This window comes from Rhinopithecus roxellana, chromosome 3 (genome assembly GCF_007565055.1).
Source record: "Rhinopithecus roxellana isolate Shanxi Qingling chromosome 3, ASM756505v1, whole genome shotgun sequence".
In the NCBI taxonomy this organism is placed as follows: Eukaryota; Metazoa; Chordata; class Mammalia; order Primates; family Cercopithecidae; genus Rhinopithecus; species Rhinopithecus roxellana.
In genome coordinates this window covers 134,555,842-134,577,020 of record NC_044551.1, presented here as the reverse complement: position 1 = coordinate 134,577,020, position 21,179 = coordinate 134,555,842, and the positions used below count along the sequence as shown (strand labels likewise).

At 42.6% G+C, this 21,179-nt stretch overlaps 1 long non-coding RNA gene across 8 annotated transcripts; it reads right to left on the bottom strand.

Annotated features, from left to right (window-relative positions):
* Positions 1-2,398: 2,398 nt before the first annotated feature.
* On the bottom strand, positions 2,399-12,963 carry LOC104667939. Of its 8 annotated transcripts, XR_004056421.1 has the most exons (8): positions 12,613-12,963; positions 11,616-11,730; positions 10,514-11,031; positions 7,979-8,121; positions 4,685-6,176; positions 4,390-4,458; positions 4,032-4,119; positions 2,399-2,529 (listed from the first exon to the last, which is right to left on the bottom strand). It is a non-coding gene; the product is annotated as an uncharacterized LOC104667939 (long non-coding RNA). The 8 variants fall into 8 exon arrangements; XR_004056414.1 differs by having other exon boundaries at positions 4,390-6,176; XR_004056418.1 differs by having other exon boundaries at positions 4,390-5,713.
* Positions 12,964-21,179: the final 8,216 nt, after the last annotated feature.

Below are 21,179 nucleotides of genomic sequence, written 5' to 3'. Positions count from 1 at the left end.
TTGAAAGTCCAAACAGATTGAAAAACAAATTGTGAAATCACAGGACGACACTAAGGAATATTGCATCACTCTCCTCCCTGCCTCAACACCCCCACTTCCATTTTCTGCTCAAAAGATTTCCTAATATCTGAGAGCATCATCAGTGTATGATGGCATTTAAAAAGGCTGAAATGTTTTTTAAAGCTTCCAAAGCATTTAACCTTAAGAATCATATATGGAACAAATTTACCACTGAAAGTTAATCTCAGATATGTTGGTGTCTTTTATTTATTTATTTTTTGACATAAAATCTTGCTCTGTTGTCCAAGCTGGAGGGCAATGGCACAATCATGGCTCATTGCAACTTCGACCTTCTGGGCTCAAAAGATTCTCCCTCCTCAGCCTCAAAAGTAGCTGGGACCACAAGCACACACCACTACACTCAGCTAATTTTTTATTTTTTGTAGAGACACAGTTTTGCTCTGTTGCGCAGGCTGGTCTCAAACTCATGGCCTCAAGCAATCCTTCCACCTCAGCCTCCCAAAGGGCTAGGATTACGGGGCTGAGCCACCATACCAAGCCTGTTTGCGTCTTATTCCATTTGAAGCACAACTGAAAGAAACACTGTTTTGTCATCAAAACGATGTTAAGATGGCATTTCTTTTATTTTACATGTTGCTTTTACTATTTCAGTAAGTAGGAACAAAGAAGTAAAGTTGGTTCTAGTAATTGAGTTGGTTCTAGTAATTTAAAACTAACAGTAAAAGAAAATCACAATGCTGTCAGTTCCAATTGCCTTTACAGGAAGAACGATCATAAATTCATTCTCATTGGTAGATGCATCGCCAACTAGAGGCAGGCCCAGCACAGCTTCTTCTGTCACAGAGGCCCAAAGCAGAAAATTTCAGATAGATTAGCTGTGTTACAGTCAATGGATGCAGCCCCAAATAGAATGCTGTTCACACTGAATTTTGACATTTTACTCAACAATCATTAGTACCTGCTATATTAGCTATTATTGTTATTACTATTGTCAACTTTGGTCATTATTATATTTCCAATACAGAGATGAGTGCTCAACACATAGAAGGCAATCAGTATGTATTTATTAAATAAATGAGTAGGTGACTTAATCAAGGGATAAGAATTACTACTTAAAGAAGAGTAATTTTGCCCTTGTTTTACTGTGTAAAAACAGTGCTTAAAAACTAGCTATATTTATTTTCTTTCAGAACCTTCTTTGCTAAAACTTTACTTTTCTTCTGTCTCTACTGCTTAGAGTCAGTGAGGCCACACACTCAGGTTCAAGTTGATTTTCTTCCTATTTGTGGATGTCATCTATGTATCTGCCTTTTTAGGCAGTGAAATCATTCCAAAAGTTCTTGTTGACTGCAAGAGCTTGAAGGCTCTTTATTTGTAAGGGGATGAGAATACTGGCATCCATTCTGTCTTATTTAGTGACTGAAATGTGTGACGCTGAACAAGGGCTTTATCCTCGGGTTGCCTCTGTTTATCCATCTGGAAAAAGAGAAGGACAATACTCACTTGTCTGGTATGGAAGTGATTGCCAAGGACTTTGTGATCCCCATAGAGAAGGTGACATTTTAGTTGCTACATATTATACATGTTTTCCTTTCATTAATTAGGTGTTCAGATACAGATATTGAACAAAAAATAAAAAAGCAGAGATAGTCATATAGATTTTAATAATATGTACCTGCCTCCTTTATGTGCTAACTTTACATTTGATTACTATTTTTTTCTTCTTTTGAGACAGAGTCTCACTCTGTCGCCCAGGCTGGAGTGCAGTGGCGTGATTTTGGCTCACTGCAACCTCCACCTCCCAGGTTCAAGCAATTCTCATGCCTCAGCCTCCTGAGTAGCTGGGACTACAGACATGCACCACCACACCTGGCTAATTTTCTGTATTTTTAGTAGAGAGGGGGTTTTGCCATGTTGGCGAGGCTGGTCTCGAACTCCTAACCTTGTGTGATCCACACACCTTGGACTCCCAAAGTGCTGGAATTACAGGTGTGAGCCACCACGCCCGGCCAACACTTGATTATTCTTTAATCTACAATCACAGAGACCATTTAGTACAGTATTTCTTAAACAGGTCGTGCCTACATTCCCCTGTGTAATTTTTAAGTCTGCACATGCCCTGGCCCCACTTTATTTTCCCCTGGTTAAGAACCAGGGATCAGGACCAATCTCTCTTTTTTTTTAAGAAGTAGAACACTGAGGGGCAGCTGGTAAGTGTAGCATCAGGACAAAAATCCTCATCTTCTGACATCTTCTGATGGGTTTTGTTCCTGTACAATATGAAATATCAATTTATTTGAATTTATTTGTTTGTATTGATATATTTTAAGGTAACTTACCTTTTTTTTTTTTTTTCTGGAGACAGAGTTTCGCTCTTGTTGCCCACGCTGGAGTGCAATGGCACAATGTCAGCTCACTGCAGCCTCTGCCTCCCAGGTTCAAGCGATTCTCCTCCCTCAGCCTCCTGAGTAGCTGGGATTACAGGCATTCTCTACCATGCTCGGCTGACTGTGTGTTTTTAGTAGAGATAAGGTTTCACCATGTTGGTCAGGCTGGTCTCAAACTCCTGACCTCAGGTAATCTGCCCGCCTCGGCCTCCCAAAGTGCTGGGATTACAAGAATTAGCCACCTTGCCTGGCCAAGCTAACTTTCTATATACACATTGGCAGTAACCATTGAAAACTTGTCTGCCCTGCTTTATAGTTCATAACTGTGTTTTCCCCTTTCCATTTCTTCTCTAATCTATAAAAGCTTCTGACAGTCATCCTGCTGGAAATAAATTCAACCTTCTATAAATACTCAAAGCACATGTAACCTGTATTATATTCAGGTATTTATCAATCAGTATCGTTCTGCATTAAACAATTTTTGTCTTCCTTTCTCTAGTTCTCCAAGTCATGAACTCCTGGAAACAGAAGTCAATACACACATTGTCCTTGGAACAACAACAACAAAATAAAAGCTTATGTACCAGGCAATGTGTTAGACCAGTGGTTCTCAAACTTTAACATTAATCATCAGAATCACCTGGGGTGCTTGTTAAAGTACTTAGTCCTGGATCCCATCCCCAGAGTTTCTGATTTAATGGGTCTGGTGTGGTAACAGGAATTTGCATTTTTATCACGTTGCCAGGTCATGTCATTTTGAAAAACATTCTTCTGCCTGGTCTAAATTTTAATATTTGCTACTGCTTCAGTAAGTACGTTTTATTATTTCCATTTTCTTTTCTTTTCTTTTCTTTTTTTTTTTTTTTTTGAGATGGAGTCTCATTGTCACCCAGGCTGAAGTGCAGTGGCGTAATCTCGGCTCACTGCAACCTCTGCCTCCCAGGTTCAAGCGATTCTCCCCTCAGCCTCCTGAGTACCTGGGACTATAGGCACATGCCACCATTCCCGGCTAACTTTTGTATTTTTACAGGAGATGGGGTTTCGCCATGTTGGCTAGGCTGGTCTTGAACTTCTAACCTCAGGTGATCTGCCCGCCTCGGCCTCCCAAAGTGCTGGGATTACAGTCAGGAGCCACCGCACCTGGCCTATTATTCCCCTTTCAAAAGAGTCACACAACTAGTAAATAGAAGAGGTAAGATTGAATCCACCTCTTGATAGTGATTTGGTCTTCCCCTTAGCACACCCTCCCCTTATTTTAGAGTTTCTCTTATAAATCATAAGCTCTCAAGAAATGTACACAGGATAGCTGGGTGTGTTGTCAAGCCTGTAGTCCCAGCCACTCGGGAAGCTGAGGGAGGAGGATCACTTGAACCCAGGAGTTCAAGGCTACAGAAAGCCATGATCTCCATGATCAAGCCACTGCAATCCAGCCCAGGTGGCGCAGTGAGACCCCAACTCTAAAAAACAGAGAGATAGAAATGTACACAGGAGGTCACTGAATTGTTAGACCTGGAGACAGGCTTTTGCCTAGGTTCAATTGTGATATTGGGCAAATTACATAACCTCCCTCCCAGCACATGCCTCAATTTTCTCATCTGTGAATTGGAAATTCATAGTATTTACCTGTAGTACAGTAGTTGACTCCCCAAAATTCAATCTATTCCTCTTCCACCTTACAGCAATCAATGTGGTTCAAGGAATTGCCACAGCTCTGAGGGTAAATTCTAATTAATTCAAATCATTCCAGATAACCCTAATCTTCTGTATGAGCCTTAGTTGATTACACAATAGTATTCCTTCCCACCTCTTAATAGCTACTGTTTAGTAGCTAAGCAACTGACTAAAGTTAAACTGACTAAAGTTAAGATAACTAAAGTTATAAGGAGGAGAAAGATTTTTTTTTCACTTTTTTCATTGTTTGTAGAGGCATTCTCTCTCCTTTGCTCAACATAAATAAGGAGATAGGGTCTGATGGCCCAACCTGCAGAGAGGAGTTGATGTGAAGAGGAATCCAACACTGGACGTTAGGACAGAGGCAGAACCTGGGGACCTGGAGACAAGGCAGACATACAGGATTCATCAGCCAACCTGAAGATGCCTTCTCTCTAGACTCTCAGTTACGTGAGCCAAAAAATGCCCCATTGTTTTAGTTGATTGGAGTTTGTTGTTTCTCCCTTCCTGTAATTTATAGTCAAACACTCTGATAACCTATGACAAAGGATTAGTATACAATTAAATGAAGTAATACATAAAGAGGTTGGGCATACAATACTTACCTCACGTGGGCTAAAACCACTACCAAGGCAGCTTCTAGGCCCAAGAGCACAAATGACCTTAAATGCCACTGAAAGCTCCCTTGGAGGTGTTCTCATCAGGAGGATTAGAGAAGCCAAAACCACCAGGTGAATATCTCTGTCAATGATAGACAACTTGGCTGTAACAGGAAAAGAGTCTAGAATGTATGGGATTATGGATCAACGAATAGAGTTAACTTTAGAAAGGAGATTTACAAAATAAGTAGCAGGTATGGATATTGTTAGTCCGTAGCTGATTAAGGCTCTGATTAAGTGAATTGCCCCAAGTCTCATAGCAGACATGGGCCTCGTCCAGACTTAGAGCTCATATTACTTGCAGTGGACGTCTGTTCTCTTGGCAGTCCAGCAGGCCACCTTTTCCTTCAGGGCACTGCTCTCCCACTGCATTACACATGTGACTTGTTTGGGGCTGCCAAAATATATTTGGTTATCTTTTTTTTTCCCCCAGTAAGCTAATACAAAATTATTGTTTCTTCAATAATTACTTTGCATTTATTGTCATCATTTCACTCCCAAATGTATCAAAATTAAGTTTAAAAGGAAGCAAAAAAGGATAACTAGAAGATATGATTACCTTTTAGTCATAGATAGTTTGTCTTAATTTAATTTAATGTAACTTAATTTAGGAGAGCTAAGTAATTAAACATGAGGCCAAAGTACATAAGAAAGCGGCAGCCCTTTATTGCAAATATGCACACACTCTTGGGCGAGGTTCTCTGGTCCTCAGGTGTGGGGGTCCAGGGAAGTCTCCCAGGCGCCCTGGTTAGGTTGCCCGCTCCACGAATGCGGAGGCCGAAGAAGTCACACGGGCTCCTGCCGGCAGCGGACTTTTATGCATTGGTACTGGAAGGGGGAGGACAGTGGGCGGGATAAGGGCGTGATAGGGGCGTCTCCATAGGCGTGGCCGGGTAAGTTTCGATCTCTTTGGATTGATGTCACCTGGGGCATGCTCTGTTGATCTGCATCTTCCCGGGCGCAGGCTGCATTTTCCTGCGCGGGAAAGTTGGTGAGGAAGAACCGGGAAGCAACAGGGGCGGTGCCTTCTTGTTTACCTTCCTCCATCTTGTCCCTTCTCCCTCACCCAAACAGTTTCATTATGTTATCTTTTAGGGTCTGGAATACACTAACTAGTGTATTAGACAAAAATTTTATGAGAATTGGTTAAAGATATAAGAAATTTGTTTGGAAGAAAAAAAAAGCCATTGTTTTGAGAGTAAATACTAGGGAGGAAGAAGCTTGCAAGCCACCCAAATATGGCCTGGACTCTGGCGTGTGTGTGCGTGCTGGGGAGTGTCTTGGTGGTGGACTCTGGCGTGTGTGTGTGTGTGCTGGGGAGTGTCTTGGTGGTGATGTTGTGTCATTGCTTCATTTTTGGCACTCAGTCACTACTCAAGAAAACCAGATTGAAAATTTGGAATATGTGCTTCAGTGGATTGAAACTGGCCTCCAGTCACTAAGGAAAAAATCAAAACAAAACACACAAGAATTTAGAGACAATATTTTTCTGCCAAAAAATAATTTTTCCTTGATGCTATTTCTTATTTGGGTCAATACTCCAATGGAAAAACTAGATAGATTGGTCAAGAGTTCAATATAATTTTCTGTGACATTTGAACTAAAGTAACATCATAAAAACTTAAACACAGGAAATTGTGTCCTCTCCTGCTGATGTATGTGTGACTATTTGTCTCTCTTAAAAGAAAGTAGAAGAGAATTAATTGAATGGTATTCTGTTTTATTTGAAATGTTAACTCTCAAACTAATTTGTTTATTCAATAAATATTTATTAAGCACCTATTACATGCCAGTACTATATGCCATGTTTAGATGCTTGGGATACATTAATGAGTAAAACAAAACCAGTAGCAAACTTGAATATGCAGATAAAGGTTTAAAATATTGTTGGCACGGGCCAGGCGCAATGGATCACGCCTGTAATCCTAGCACTTTGGGAGGCTAAGGTGCGAGGATCACTTGAGGTCAGAAGTTTGAGACCAACCCGGGCAACATAGTGAGACCCTCATCTCTATTTAAAGAAAAAAGAAAAAATATTATTGTTGGCACAGTCATAGAAATGGGAACAGTAGACACTGGGGCATACAAGAGTGGGGAAGGGAGTGAGGTAAGGGTTGAAAAAAGCTATCTGTTGGGTACTATACTGACTACCTGGATAACAGATTTGATTCATGTATACTCCAAACCTCAGCATGATGCAATATACCCGGGTAACAAACCTGCAAATGTATCCCCTGATTCTAAAATAAAAGTTCAAAAAATAAAAATAAAATAAAAATAATTGGACTTCTGAGACTCATTTGTGAACCAATTTATTTTCTTGCTATTATTGCTATCATAATTCTTGGCTAAACAGCTATTATAACTGCCTCAATTTTGAAAATATCAGGGTTTTTTTGTTTGTTTGTTTTTGAGATGGAGTTTTGCTCTGTCACCCAGGTGGGAGTGCAATTGCACGATCTCAGCTCACTGCAACCTCCACCTCCCAGGTTTGAGCAATTCTCCTGCCTCAGCCTCCCAAGTAGCTGGGATTACAGGCACATGACAACACGCCTGGCTAATTTTTTGTATTTTTTGTATTTTTAGTAGAGATGAGGTTTCACCATGTTGGCCAGGCTGGTCTCGAACTCCTGACTTCCAGTGATCTGCCCACCTCAGCCTCCCAAAGTGCTGTGATTACAGGCGTGAGCTATCGCTCCTGGCCTCAAAATATCAATTAGAATCTAGCTGCCTGCCCTTTGTTGAGCCAAATGATATGATAGGTGAGGAGAACTGGGAAACTTAGAGGAGGTTACACAGATCTTTACAAAAAGAGAGGGGCTGACTCTGGGATAATATGGAGGATACTGGGGAAGAAATGTATTATTCAAGTGAGGAAGAATCTACATAAAAGAAGAGATTGGGATTTCTTCTTTTTCTTTCTTTCTTTCTTTTTTTTTTTTTTTTTTTTTGAGACAAAGTCTCACCTAGGCTGGAGTGCAGTGGCGTGATCTCAGCTTGCTGCAACCTCAGCCCTGCCAGGTTCAAGCAATTCTCCTGCCTCAGCCTCCTGCATAGCTGGGATATAGGCAGAGTCTCCCTTTGTTGCCCAGGCTGGTCTCAAATTCCTGTACTCAAGCAGTCCGCCCACCTTGACCTCTCAAAGAGCTGGGATTATATGCATGGGCCACCGTAACTAGCCTAGTTTTCTGTTTTTTGTTAGTCAGGTGATGATAGGCGAGGAGAAGTGGGGAAACTTACAAGTTACACTGATCTTTATGAAAACAGGTGGGCCGACTCTGGGATAATTCAAGTCACAACTCTTCTGTGGGGTGATTAGATTACTTGCTCAACATTACACAGATCTTCAGCCATTCTTGGATGAATCTGTTGGGCATGGACCACTAGAGGAATAGTAGATGCTCTATCATTAGGGATTCTGATCTATTCTGAAGAGAACAAAGAGACTTTTACTCTCAGAATCAATTCTCAGGACCTCTACCTAGTTCAGAAGAGGCCTCCTCTGGTTAAGAGACCACATGCTGGCAGGGTGCAGTGTTCACGCCTGTAATCCTGATGCATTAAGAGACCAAGGCAGGAGAATTGCTCAAGCCTAGGATTTCAAGACCAGTCTGCCCAACTGAGTGAGACTCTTATCTACAAAAAAAATTTGAAAATCAGCTGGGTGTGGTGGTGTGCCCCAGTGCCCACACCTGTAGTCCCTACCTTGGGAGGTCGAGGCTGCAGTGAGCTGTGATCAAATCACCACTCTCCAGCCTGGGTAACAGAGCAAAACCCTGTCCCAAAAAAAAAAAAAAAAAAAAAAAAAAAAAAAAAAAAACCCAAACATATGTAAGCATATTCATCTACAAAAAAAATTGTTTTAAAATTAAAAAATAAAAATAAAATAAACAACAACAACAAAAAGAAAACAACCAAGAGACCACATGTGTTCTGAGGTCCTGAAGTACTGCAGAGTCTCCAGACCCACCTAAGAGCAGAAACTTTTAGTCTATTTGAAAATCTAATTACAGAAGGAAACAAGTACCTTGGTGCTTTTGTCTTTGCTTGCAAATACAACAAAAAATTAATGGTAACTGCTTTATTTTTTTCTTTTCTTTTTTTTTTTTTTTTGAGACAGAGTCTCACGCTGTTGCCCAGACTGGAGTGCAGTGGCACGATCTCAACTCACTGCAGCCTCCGCCTCTTGGGTTCCAGCAATTCTCCTGCCTCAGCCTCCCAGGTAGTTAGGATTACAGACGTGCACCACCACGCCCAGCTGATTTTTGTATTTTTAGTAGAGACGGGGTTTCAACATGTTGGCCAGGCTGGCCTACGAACTCCTGACCTCAGGTGATCAGCCTGCTTCAGCCTCCCAAAGTGCTAGGATTACAAGCGTGAGCCACCGTGCTGGCCATAATTTCTTTCTCTTCCTTTCTCTGCTTCTTTCTTCCCTTCCTTTCTCCCTTCTTCCCACCCTTCTTTCTTTCCTTCCTCCATCCTTTCTTCCTTCCCTCCTTCTTTCTTTTCCTGTATCTATTCAACAAACAAGTATTTAGAGCAGGAGTCTTCAATCTTTTGGCTTCCCTGGGCCACATAGAAGAATTGTGTTGGGCCACACATAAAATACACTAACACTAACAATAGCTGATGGACTAAAACACGTACACACAAATCTTACAATGTTTTAAGAAAGTTTACAAATTTGTGTTTGGCTGCATTCAAAGCCATCTTGGGCCACATGTGGCCCGTGGGCCTTGGGTTGGACAAGCTTGATTTAGAGGTGACTTTATGCAAGGCCGGGTGCTAGATACTGGGGTTGTATGGTGAACAGAGGAAGGTCCCTGCCCCAAGAGACAGTGTAATTCCCTTATGGTGTGGAACACATGAGCCATGAGGTCAGGAGCTGTGGAGTCTTGTTCACCACTGTATCCTCTACTCCTTCCTAGCACAGCACATGGCAATAAGTACATGCTCAGAAATATGTTGAGTGAGTGAATACAAGTTGAGTGCTGCTTCACTGAGTAAGGGGTGCTCTTGAAGTCCCTCAGCTGGTAAATGCCATCCTGCAGACTGCCCAAGTTCCCCTCAGGATAAACAGAACCAGTGTACATTCGGATCTTAAGAGTGGTCATCCGGAATACATACCTTATGAAAAAGTAAGGCTATTCAGGTTCAGTAATGATACACTTGGTTTGCAAATAACACATGTTCGTTTTCATGTTGCTAAAGACTCCTTGCTAGGAAACGAAACACTTGTAATTTAATATGCAATGTTCTCAAGAGTTTGAGGCCAAACCACCTCAAGCTGTGAATGCCTTGGCTCTGAAGAGCCAGTCAGGGTCAGGGCAGGGCAGCACTTGGCCTGATGCTCCTCCAGAATAAACCAAACAGCCACAGGAAGTGGTTTCCGTGATTCAGTAGGTGGCACACTTCCTTTTGAGTCAGAACTGAATCACAGCTGTGAGAGGCGAAAAAGACCTATTTCTTTATCCCATACTTTTTCCCTTTTCCCAGTGGTAAATTTATCACGGACTGTCATATAATGTATCCTGTTTAGTTAGCGTATTTAAGCAAACAAAAAAATTTTGGCAAATCAACTATGGGGAAGCAAGAAAGGAGGGGGAAACACGGCTGACTGAAATGAATCCAAGTGTCCTTATGTCGTCACAGGGCCATATTCTCAGAGGTGATTGAAAGAAATGCCACAGTGATTTTGCTGGGGTCATTCAGGCCCCTCGTTCTCTCAACTGGAACCTGACCCATTTCTAGTGAAAGCAGTTAGATCACACTTACATAAACTGTGTTGCTTCAAATGGGCCTGCCCTCCTCTTCACTCACTAACCCTGGCTTGCTCCTTGGCATGTCTGCTGGAAGGCCATTCTCTGTCTGTCCCAGGCATGGCGCTAGTTCAGCTGCGGGTGAAATGATCCTGTTCTGAATGTACTGAATGCTGCTGGCAATGCTGGAAATTGTTGTGAGGCTTAAGGAAAAACCCCATAGATATCAACAAGTCATAAAAACAGGCGTATTTTCTCTTCGTCTCTTTCCCACTGTATGTTTTATTCTTCAATATGAACAGTTCTGGGAATGAAAATGTATTTAACAATATTTTCCTCTGATGAACTAGATTTTAGTATAATTTATGGCTTCCTTCCATACCAATTTGTTCATATTGATAGCATGCTTCAGAACAAAGCTTCAGAGACTCAGGCTATACATCCTATAACACTCTTGGAAGACCAATAATCAGACTGGAACCAGAAATCTTATTGCCACGTTAATATTTCATTTTCCTTCTGTGAAATGGTCCACTAAGGTAAAGAACACAAGATTCAAAGTCACATAGACCCATGTACACATTCAATCTACACAAAAGTTTGTGGAGCTGTGTGATCTTCAACAGGTCTCTTAAACTCTCTGAGCCATAATTTCCTCAGTCTAAAAACTGCAGTGCTGGCCGGGCGCGGTGGCTCAAGCCTGTAATCCCAGCACTTTGGGAGGCCGAGACAGGCGGATCACGAGGTCAGGAGATCGAGACCATCCTGGCTAACACGGTGAAACCCCGTCTCTACTAAAAATACAAAAACTAGCCGGGCGAGGTGGCGGGCGCCTGTAGTCCCAGCTACTCGGGAGGCTGAGGCAGGAGAATGGCGTAAACCCGGGAGGCGGAGCTTGCAGTGAGCTGAGATCTGGCCACTGCACTCCAGTCCGGGCGACAGAGCGAGACTCTGCCTCAAAAAAAAAAAAAAAAAAAAAAAAAAAAAACTGCAGTGCTAACATAAGGCCAACATTACAGTGAGAACTAAATAAAACTTTTACATAGTGTCTAGGACAGCTCCTAGCTCATATTTAGTGTTTAAAATAAGCCTCTGACATTTCTCTTTATTTACAATACCTTTCCATTGGGAGATAAGGACAGCATTTGGACACAACTGTATGGGCATGCTAAGTTTCATCCTTCCAAAGATGTCAGTCATATTCAGCTCCTTTGGCAGTTTCATCAACAGCACCTGTAGCACATGTGATATCAAAGAGCAAGTCAGGTTCCTTAATAAAGTGGTAAAGAAGGTCAGCCAAGATGTAGGCTTTAAAACCAAGGCCAGCTCTTCTGGGCAGGACAGTTGTGGCTGATGGATGACAGTCAAATGTAATGGGAGTCCTCATTTGACATATTGAAGGGAGCACCTCAAGGATGGGCAGGGAAAAGAACCATCAACAGTACTCACCACCAAAGCAGCAGTGAGTGCCTAGGTCAAACTGGACAAGGGCTAGCAGACAGGTGGAAATGCGAATACATCGTTAGATTTGAAAAGCCCTTTGGCAGGGCGCGGTGGCTAATGCCTGTAATCCCAGCACTTCCGGAGGCCAAGGCGGGTGGATCACGAGGTCAGGAGATGGAGACCATCCTGGCTAACAAGGTGAAACCCCATCTCTACTAAAAATACAAAAAAATCAGCCAGGTGTGGTGGCGGGCACCTGTAGTCCCAACTACTCAGGAGGCTGAGGCAGGAGAATTGCATGAAACCGGGAGGCGGAGCTTACAGTGAACCGAGATCACGCCACTGCACTCCAGCCTGGGTGACAGAGCGAAACTCTGTCTCAAAAAAAAAAAAAGAAAAGTCCTTTTAAAATGTCCATCCTCCCATAGCCCTTTGAAGCCTCCCACGTCCCCCCACTTCCTCCCAAAATGGCGTATAAAAAGGGTGATGGTTTTTAGACAAAGGCAGTGGTACTCCCCAAACAGTTAAGGTCCAGAACATCATCTTGTATATACCTGTCTTAGAGCTATCACATTGTGTACGGGGGTTTCCTGATTACTTGACAGACTCTTCTGCTAGACAAACTCCTGAAGACAAGGAGTGGGTCTTATTCATCCTTTAGCCAAACCTTACCTGTAGCTCAGCATGTAGCCCGTGGTAGATGCTCAACCAGTTTTGTTAACGTGAGAGAAATACAAGAAAGCCAAGTCAGAAATACCAATGATGCTGTTAGAAAACTTCAAAGAGGAATTGGTGGTCTCTGGTGCCAAGGTCCCATAAGAGTTCCAGCTGGGTGAGCTTCTTGCGAGGAAAGGAGCCAGAAGTCAGAACTGATAGTGTGACAATATGAGAGAAAAGAGGATGAAAGCTGTTTTAAAATTGCATCTCTCTAAGGCAATCCAAGCTTGACACATGATTTCTGGAGGTCTGGGCATTGTCTGAGTGGAGTGTTGATTGTATGTCTCCTGGAGGCTTCTGTTTAAATAACTGCCAGAGCAGGATGACTCAGCAGTCGGAGGATGAGATGCTCTTGATCTGCCTCCCTCTTTAAGTGACAAATCGCATTGCCCTGGGTGTCTGTGGCAATCTCTGATATGACACACTCCTTCCTGCCAGCCCATCAGCCAGGGTGGCAAGTCACAGTTACTAATCTGGAGACTGACCAAAATTGCTGACAGGCATGATTCCATGCTCTAAGTGTGGAGAATGATCTTTAAAATGAACTCTTATCAATAGGTTTTTGTTTCTTTTTCTTTTTCTTTTTTTCTTTTTGAGACAGTCTCGCTCTGTAGCCAGGCTGGAGTGTAGTGGTGCGATCTCGGCTCACTGCAACCTCCACCTCCTGGGTTCAAGTGATGCTGCTGCCTCAGCCTCCCGAGTAGCTGGGACTACAGGCGCATGTCACCACGCCCGCTAATTTTTGCAATTTTAGTAGAGACATGGTTTCACCATGTTGCCCAGGCTTCTCCTGAACTCCTTACTTCAGGTGATCCACCCACCTCAGCCTCCCAAAATGCTGGGATTATAGGCGTGAGCTACCACGCCTGGCCTAGATTTTGTTTCTAAGACTGAGTCTTACTCTGTTGCCCAGGCTGGAGTGCAGTGGTGTGATCTTGGCTCAATGCAGCCTCTGCCTCTTGGGTTCAAGCGATTCCCTTGCTTCAGCTTCCTGGGTACCTGGGATTACAGGCGCCCGCCACCACACCTGGCTATTTGTATTTTTAGTAAAAATGGACTTTCGCCATGTTGGCCAGGCTGGTCTCAAACTGCTGCCCTCAAGTGATCCGCTCGCCTCGGCCTCCGAAAGTGCTGGGATTCTAGGCGTAAGCCATGGCACTCAGCCTTGTTTCTGAAATTTAGAGACTGATTTTACATTTCTAGTCTGTCTCCATATGAAAGACTCTCTATTGTCTTCAGGATAAAGTCAAAATTCAATATCCTGGCCATTAGGGTCCTATAGGAACTTATCTATTCCTACCTTCCTAGAATAATAGAATCTTAATTTGTTTTGCTTTTTCTTCTGCTTGATATTGGCTTACTTCTGTTTGTTTCTTTGTTTTTGTCCCTGGCAGATAAATGGTGACAAGACAAAGCTTTAAGAATGTGGCCTAGAGGCCAGGTGTGGTGGCTCACTCCTATAATCCCAGTACTTTGGGAGGCTGAGGCGTGCAGATCACTTGAGGTCAGGAGTTGGAGACTAGCTTGACCTAATATGGTGAAACCCCATCTCTACAAAAAATCCAGGTGTGTTGGTGCACTCCTGTAATCCCAGCTACTCGGAGGCTGAGGCAGTAGAATCGCTTGAACCTGGGAGATGGAGGTTGCAGAGAGCCCAGAACACCCCACTGCACTCTAGCCTGAGTGACAGAGGGAGACTCCTTCTGAAAGGAGAAGAAAGGGAAGGCGATAACACAATATAACTAACTAACTAACTAACTAACTAAATAAATAAATAAATAATTTAGTAGCGCAGAACTTTCATGTTGGCCATTAAAAAGCAGTATTCTCTAGATTTTTTTGTTTGACAAATGTTGGTCAACTTTCAAGTAGGGATTCAAGGATAGCTTAGATACAAGAATCAAAAACTATACCTGTGGGAACAGAAAACTTAAATTTGTGATTCGGACTAGCTGCTCTGTGCTACGCTTGAAATGAGCTAAATAGGTTTCTAACTTTTTTGATTGTTTGAGACAGAGTCTTGCACTGTCACTCAGGCTGGAATGCAATGGCATGATCTCGGCTCACTGACTCCCAGGTTCAAGCGATTCTCCTGCCTCAGTCTCCCGAGTAGCTGGGATTACAGGCGCACACTGCCACACCTGGCTAATTTTTTATACTTTTTGGTAGAGATGGGTGTTTCACCATGTTGGCCAGGCTGGCCACTTCCGACCTCAAGTGATCCACCCGCCTAGGCCTCCCAAAGTGCTGGGATTACAGGCGTGCACCACCACACCCAGCTGGTCTCTAACATATTTTTAGGCATTATAAATGCTTTAATTTGTCTGCAGGGCTGATTCAAATTTCAGATTATGTTTTTGCAACCCCTGGTTCAGATCAAGGGAATGACAATCCACACTACCCACAACCCCACTATTCACCTCTACACCATCCTTCCTACTCACTGCAAACCATTCTCTGAGAGGAATTTCCTTGGCTACATCAGTATTGTCTCTGGCGAACAAGGACTTTGGGTCACACATTTTGTGTTTCCTCAGAGTTTAGTTCAGTGGGTCCTGTCCACGCTGTGGCGCTTAACACCGTTGATTTGATTTGACTTTGAAAGAAGAGCTCTCCACTTACCTCCAATCTCTGCAGATTCCACTCAAGGATAATTGTGAATTGTGGTTTTTTTATTTACCCCCCGGAGTTTTCATTGTTAGCCTAATTATTATTTGCAATATTAATTTCTTTTGGCAGGCAGTAGCAATTTAACAAATCTCTTTTGGAGCCCAGAGAGAAGTGTTTCCACTTGAGATAAATGTTTGGGTAACAATAATGAAGAGAAAATATTCAGACTTTTTGTGATTCTAATTCACTTGCAAGTTTTACTTTTTCTGCTTTGAGATTTTCTGTAGCTGTGAGTCCTTAGGAAATCCACTTTGGTTTACTTATAATATTTTTAAACAGTATTTTAAAATGAAACAAAGTAAAACAACATGTTGTTTCATCAGTTTATTGTAGACATGTAAAAATGCATATATAAGACCAAGCGCTGGCCGGGCGCGGTGGCTCAAGCCTGTAATCCCAGCACTTTGGGAGGCCGAGATGGGCGGATCACGAGGTCAGGAGATCGAGACCATCCTGGCTAACACGGTGAAACCCCGTCTCTACTAAAAAATACAAAAAACTAGCCGGGCGAGGTGGCGGGCGCCTGTAGTCCCAGCTACTCGGAGGCTGAGGCAGGAGAATGGCATAAACCCGGGAGGCGGAGCTTGCAGTGAGCTGAGAACCGGCCACTGCACTCCAGCCTGGGCGACAGAACGAGACTCCGTCTCAAAAAAAAAAAAAAAAAAAAGACCAAGCGCAGTGGCTCACACCATTACACTCCAGTCTGGGCAATAGAGTGAGACTGTATTTCAAAACAAACAAACAAACAAACAAACCGTAGATAAGCACACAGAAGAAACTCTGAAACATCTATAATCTCACAACCAAGCAATAATAATGGTAGATATTCTGGAGTACACACTTTACAAAGCTGTTTGTTTGTTTATTTGTTTTTGGAGTTGGAGGTGAGGAGGGGTTGAGAAGGTGAAGTTGGAGGTGAGGTCTTTGTTGTTGTTGTTTGAAGCAGGGTCTCACTCTGTGGCCTAGGCTGGCGTGCAGGCCGCTATCTGGGTTCACTGCAGCCTCGCCCTTGTTGGGCTCAAGTGATCCTCCCATTTCAGCCTCCTGAGTAGCTGAGTAGCTGGGACTACAGGTGTGTGCCACCACGTTCAGCTGAAAATTTTTTTTTTTCTTGTATTTTGTAGAGATGGGGTTTCACAATGTTGCCTAGGCTGGTCTCGAATTCCTGAGCTCAAGCGATCTGCCCGCCTCAGCCTCCCAAAGTGCTGGCATTACAGGAGTGTGTCACTGCGCCCAGCCATTAGAGTTTTACCATGTATAAGGAATACTGATCATGCTAGTTTGTTACCTACTTTTCAAATTTAATAATAGATGGCACACCCTTTTCTATAATGATTTAGTTGCTCTAACAATTTTTTTTTTTGCTATAACAATTTATTCTTTTATGGCTTCATAATACATTTAACCAAACCTTATATTTCCCATTACTATATAATGCTACAAAGACACTTTTGTAAATAAATATTTATCTGAATATCCTATTCAGCCCTGAAGGTAGGCTTCTTAAATTGAATGTCATGATATTTCTGAAGCTGTTTTTTCTTTTTTTTAATAGATGGTAGCCGGGCACTGTGGCTCCCACCTATAATCCCAGCAGTTTAGGAGGCCAAGGGGGGCAGATTACTTGAATTCAGCAGTTTGAGACCAGCCTGGCCAATATGACAAAACACCATCTCTACTAACAGTATGGAAAAAAAAAAAAGATCATAACATTTATCTTTAGAAAGTTTGTATCAACTTGGCCGAGCACAATGGCTCACTCCTGTAATCCCAGCACTTTGGGAGGCTGAAGCCGGCAGATCACATGAGGTTGGGAGTTGAAGACCAGCCTGACCAACATAGAGAAACCCTGTCTCTACTAAAAATACAAAAATTAACCAGGTGTGGTGGCACATGCTTGTAATCCCAGCTGCTCGAGAGGCTGAGGCAGAAAAGTCTCTTGAACCGGGGAGGCAGAGGTTGTGGTGAGCTGAGATCGTGCCATTGCACTCCAACCTGGGCAACAAGGGCGAAATTCCGTCTCAAAAAAAAAAAACACGAAAATGTGGATCAACATATACTACTATGAGTGCTACAGATTTTTAGAATCACCATGATAATCTCTCTCTGAGCCAAATACCATGTGTGTCTGTGTGTGTGTGAATTAGCAAATATTTATTGTGCACCTCCTAAGTTCTAGGCACAGGAAGAGTGAACAAGGTAGATAACTTACTTTTATTTTTAAATTTGTAATTAATTAATTACTTGTTTTTGAGACAAGCTCTGGCTCTGTCACCCAGACTGGAGTGCAACCTCTGCCTGCCAAGTTCAATCAATTCTCGGGCCTCGGTCTCCCAAGTAGCTGAGACTACAGACGCCCGCCACCACACCCAGCTAATTTTTGTATTTTTAGTAGAAATGGAGTTTCACCATGTTGTCTAGACTGATCTCAAACTCCTGATCACAAGTAATCAGCACGCCTTGGCCTCCCAAAGTACTGGGATTACAGGAATGAGCCACCGTGCCCGGCCTATTTTTATTTTTTTATTTTAAGACTAGTCAAGTGTACTAGTGAGAAGCGGGGAAAAGTAGAACAGAGAACTTCAATCTTATTGATGGAATTGTGCAATGAACGAATTATCTAATTTCAGGCTGAGTTATATACTGTGAAGAAGAGTAAAGCAGTATGTGTATGCATTTGTGTGAAACTACAGTGGGGAGTGGTTATCATTTTAAAAAAAAAATTTAAATAATGTACTATTTTTATTTTATTTTATCTCAACAGTTTTTGAGAAACAAGTGGTTTTTGGTTACATGGATAAATTCTTTAGTGGTAATTTCTGAGATTTTGGTGCACCCATCACCTGAGCACTGTGCACTGTACCCAATGTGTAGTCTTTTATTTCTCACCTCCCTCCCACCCTTCCCCCCAAGTCCCCAAAGTTCATTATATCATTCTTATGCCTTTGCATATTCATAGCTTACCTCCCACTTATGCGTGAGAACATATGATGTTTAGTTTTCCATTCCTGAGTTCCTTCACTTAGAATAATCATCTCCAGTTCCATCTAGGTTGCTGTGAATGCTATTATTTTATTCCTTTTTATGGTTGAGTAGTATTCCATGGTGTATATGTACCACATTTTCTTTAGCCAGTCGTTGGTTTATAGGCATTTTGGCTGGTTCCACATCTTTGCAATTGTGAATTATGCTGCTGTAAACACATGTGTACAAGCGTCTTTTTTATATAATGACTTATTTTCCTTTGGGTAGATACCTAGTAGTGGGATTGCTGGATCAAATGGTAGTTCTACTTTTAGTTCTTTAAGGAATCTCCATACTGCTTTCCATAGTGGTTGTACTAATTTACATCCCCACCAGCAGTGTAAAAGTGTTCCCTTTTCACCACATCCCATCCAGGTCAACATTTTCTTTTCTTTTCTTTTCTTTTCTTTTTTTTTTTTTTTTACAGATAGGGTCTCACTTTGTTGGCCATGCTGGTCTCAAACTCCTGAGCTCAAGTGATCTGCCCACCTTAGCCTCCCAAAGTGCTGGGATTAGGGGCATGAGCCACCACACCTGGCCCAACATCTATTATTTATGTTTATTGCTATTTATTTTTATTTTATTTTATTTGAGACGGAGTTTTGCTCTTATAGCCCAGGCTGGAGTGCAATGGCGCCATCTCAGCTCACCGCAACTTCTGCCTCCCAGGTTCAAGCAATTCTCCTGCCTCAGTCCCCGAGTAACTGGGATTACAAGCATGAGTCACCACGCCCGGCTAATTTTGTGTTTTCAGTAGAGACGGAATTTCTCCATGTTGGTCAGGCTGGTCTCGAACTCTTGACCTCAGGTGATCCACCCTCTTTGGCCTCCCAAAGTGTTGAGAATACAGGTATGAGCCACCAAGCCCAGCCTCTTTTTATTTATTTTTAAATTATGGCTATTTTTACAGGAGTAAGGTGGTATACCATTGTGGTTTTAATTAGCATTTCTCTGTAATTAGTGAGGTTGCGCATTTTTTTTCATTTTTTTCAGATGTTTGTCAGCCATTTATATATCTTCTTTTTTTGTTTTTTTGAGATGGAGTTTTGCTTTTGTTGCCCAGGCTGGAGTGCAATGGCATGATGTCAGCTCACCACAACCTCCGCCTCCCGGGTTCAAGCAATTCTCCTGTCTCAGCCCCCCGAGTAGCTGGGACTACAGGCATGCATCACCACACTGGGCTAATTTTGTGTTTTTAGAAGAAGCGGGGTTAAAACCATGTTGGTCAGGCTGGTCTCGAACTCCCAATCTGAGGTGACCTACCCACCTTGGCCTCCCAAAGTACTGGGATTACAGGTGTGAGCCACCATGCCCGGCCGGCCATTTATGTATCTTCTTTTGGGAATTGTCTATTCATGTCCTGTGCCCACTTTTTGATGGGATTATTTGTTTTTTCTTGCTGGTTAGTTTGAGTTCTTTACAGAGTCTGGATATTAGTCCTTGGTGGAATGCATAGTTTGTGAAGATTTTCTCCCACTGTGGATTGTCTGTTTACTCTGTTATTTCTTTTGCTGTGCAGAAGCCTTTTAGTTTAATTAGTTCTCATCTATTTATCTTTGTTTTTATTGTTGCATTTGCTTTTGGGTTCTTAGTCATGAACTTTTGCCTAAGCCAATGTCTAGAAAAGCTTTTCTGATGTTCTTTTCTAGAATTTGTATGGTTTCAGATCTTAGACTTAAGTCTTCAATCCATCTTAATTTTTGTATAAGGTGAGAGATGAGGATTCAGTTTCATTCTTCTACATGGGCATGTCAATTATCTCAGCATCACTTATTGAATGGGATGTCCTTTCCCCACTTTGTTTTTGTTTGCTTTGTCGAAGATCAGTTGGCTGTAAGTATTTGGCTTTATTTCTGGGTTCTCTATTCCATTCCGTTGGTCTACATGCCTATTTTTAGGGTATCACTATTTTAGATAGATGGTCAGGGAAGCCCAGTATAAGCATGCAGTATCAGAATAGAAACTGTTTCTAAAACTAACACCTTTTTTTTTTTTTTTGGAGACGGAGTCTCGCTCTGTCACCCAGGCTGGAGTGCAATGGCGCGATCTCGGCTCACTGCAAGCTCAGCCTCCTGGGTTCACGCCATTCTCCTGCCTCAGCCTCCCGAGTAGCTGGGACTACAGGCGCCCACCACCACGCCCGGCTAAATTTTTTGTACTTTTAGTAGAGACGGGGTTTCACTGTGTTAGCCAGGATGGTCTCGATCTCCTGACCTTGTGATCCACCCACCTCAGCTTCCCAAAGTGCTGGGATTACAGGCATGAGCCACCATGCCCGGCCAACTAACACCTTTTTATATCAGAAACCTGTGAATTGGAACAAGTGTATAGAGGAAATAAACGTTCCCTAATTAAATAATATTTAACCCTAGCAATTTGGTTTCTTTTATCTTTTAATGTGTTCAGTTTTTGTTTTCCTATACACATATTGATATATTCTTAGAATATTGCTGGGCCAGGTGCAATGGCTCATACCTGTAATCCCAGCACTTTGAAAGGGAGGCTGAGGTGGGTGGATTGCCTGACCTCAGGAGTTTGAGACCAGCCTGGGCAACATAGTGAGACCCTATCTCTTTCTCTCTCTCTCTCTCTTTTTTTTTTTTAGATGGAGTCTTGCTCTGTCGCCCACGCTGGAGTGCAGTGACTCGATCTCGGTTCAATGCAACCTCCTTCTCCCAAGTTCAAGCAATTCTCCCGCCTCAGCCTCCCAGGTAGCTGAGACTACAGGTACGTGCATACCACTATGCCCAGCTAATTTTTGTAATTTTTAGTAGAGATGGGGTTTTGCCATGGTGGCCAGGCTGGTCTTGAATGCCTGACCTCAGGTG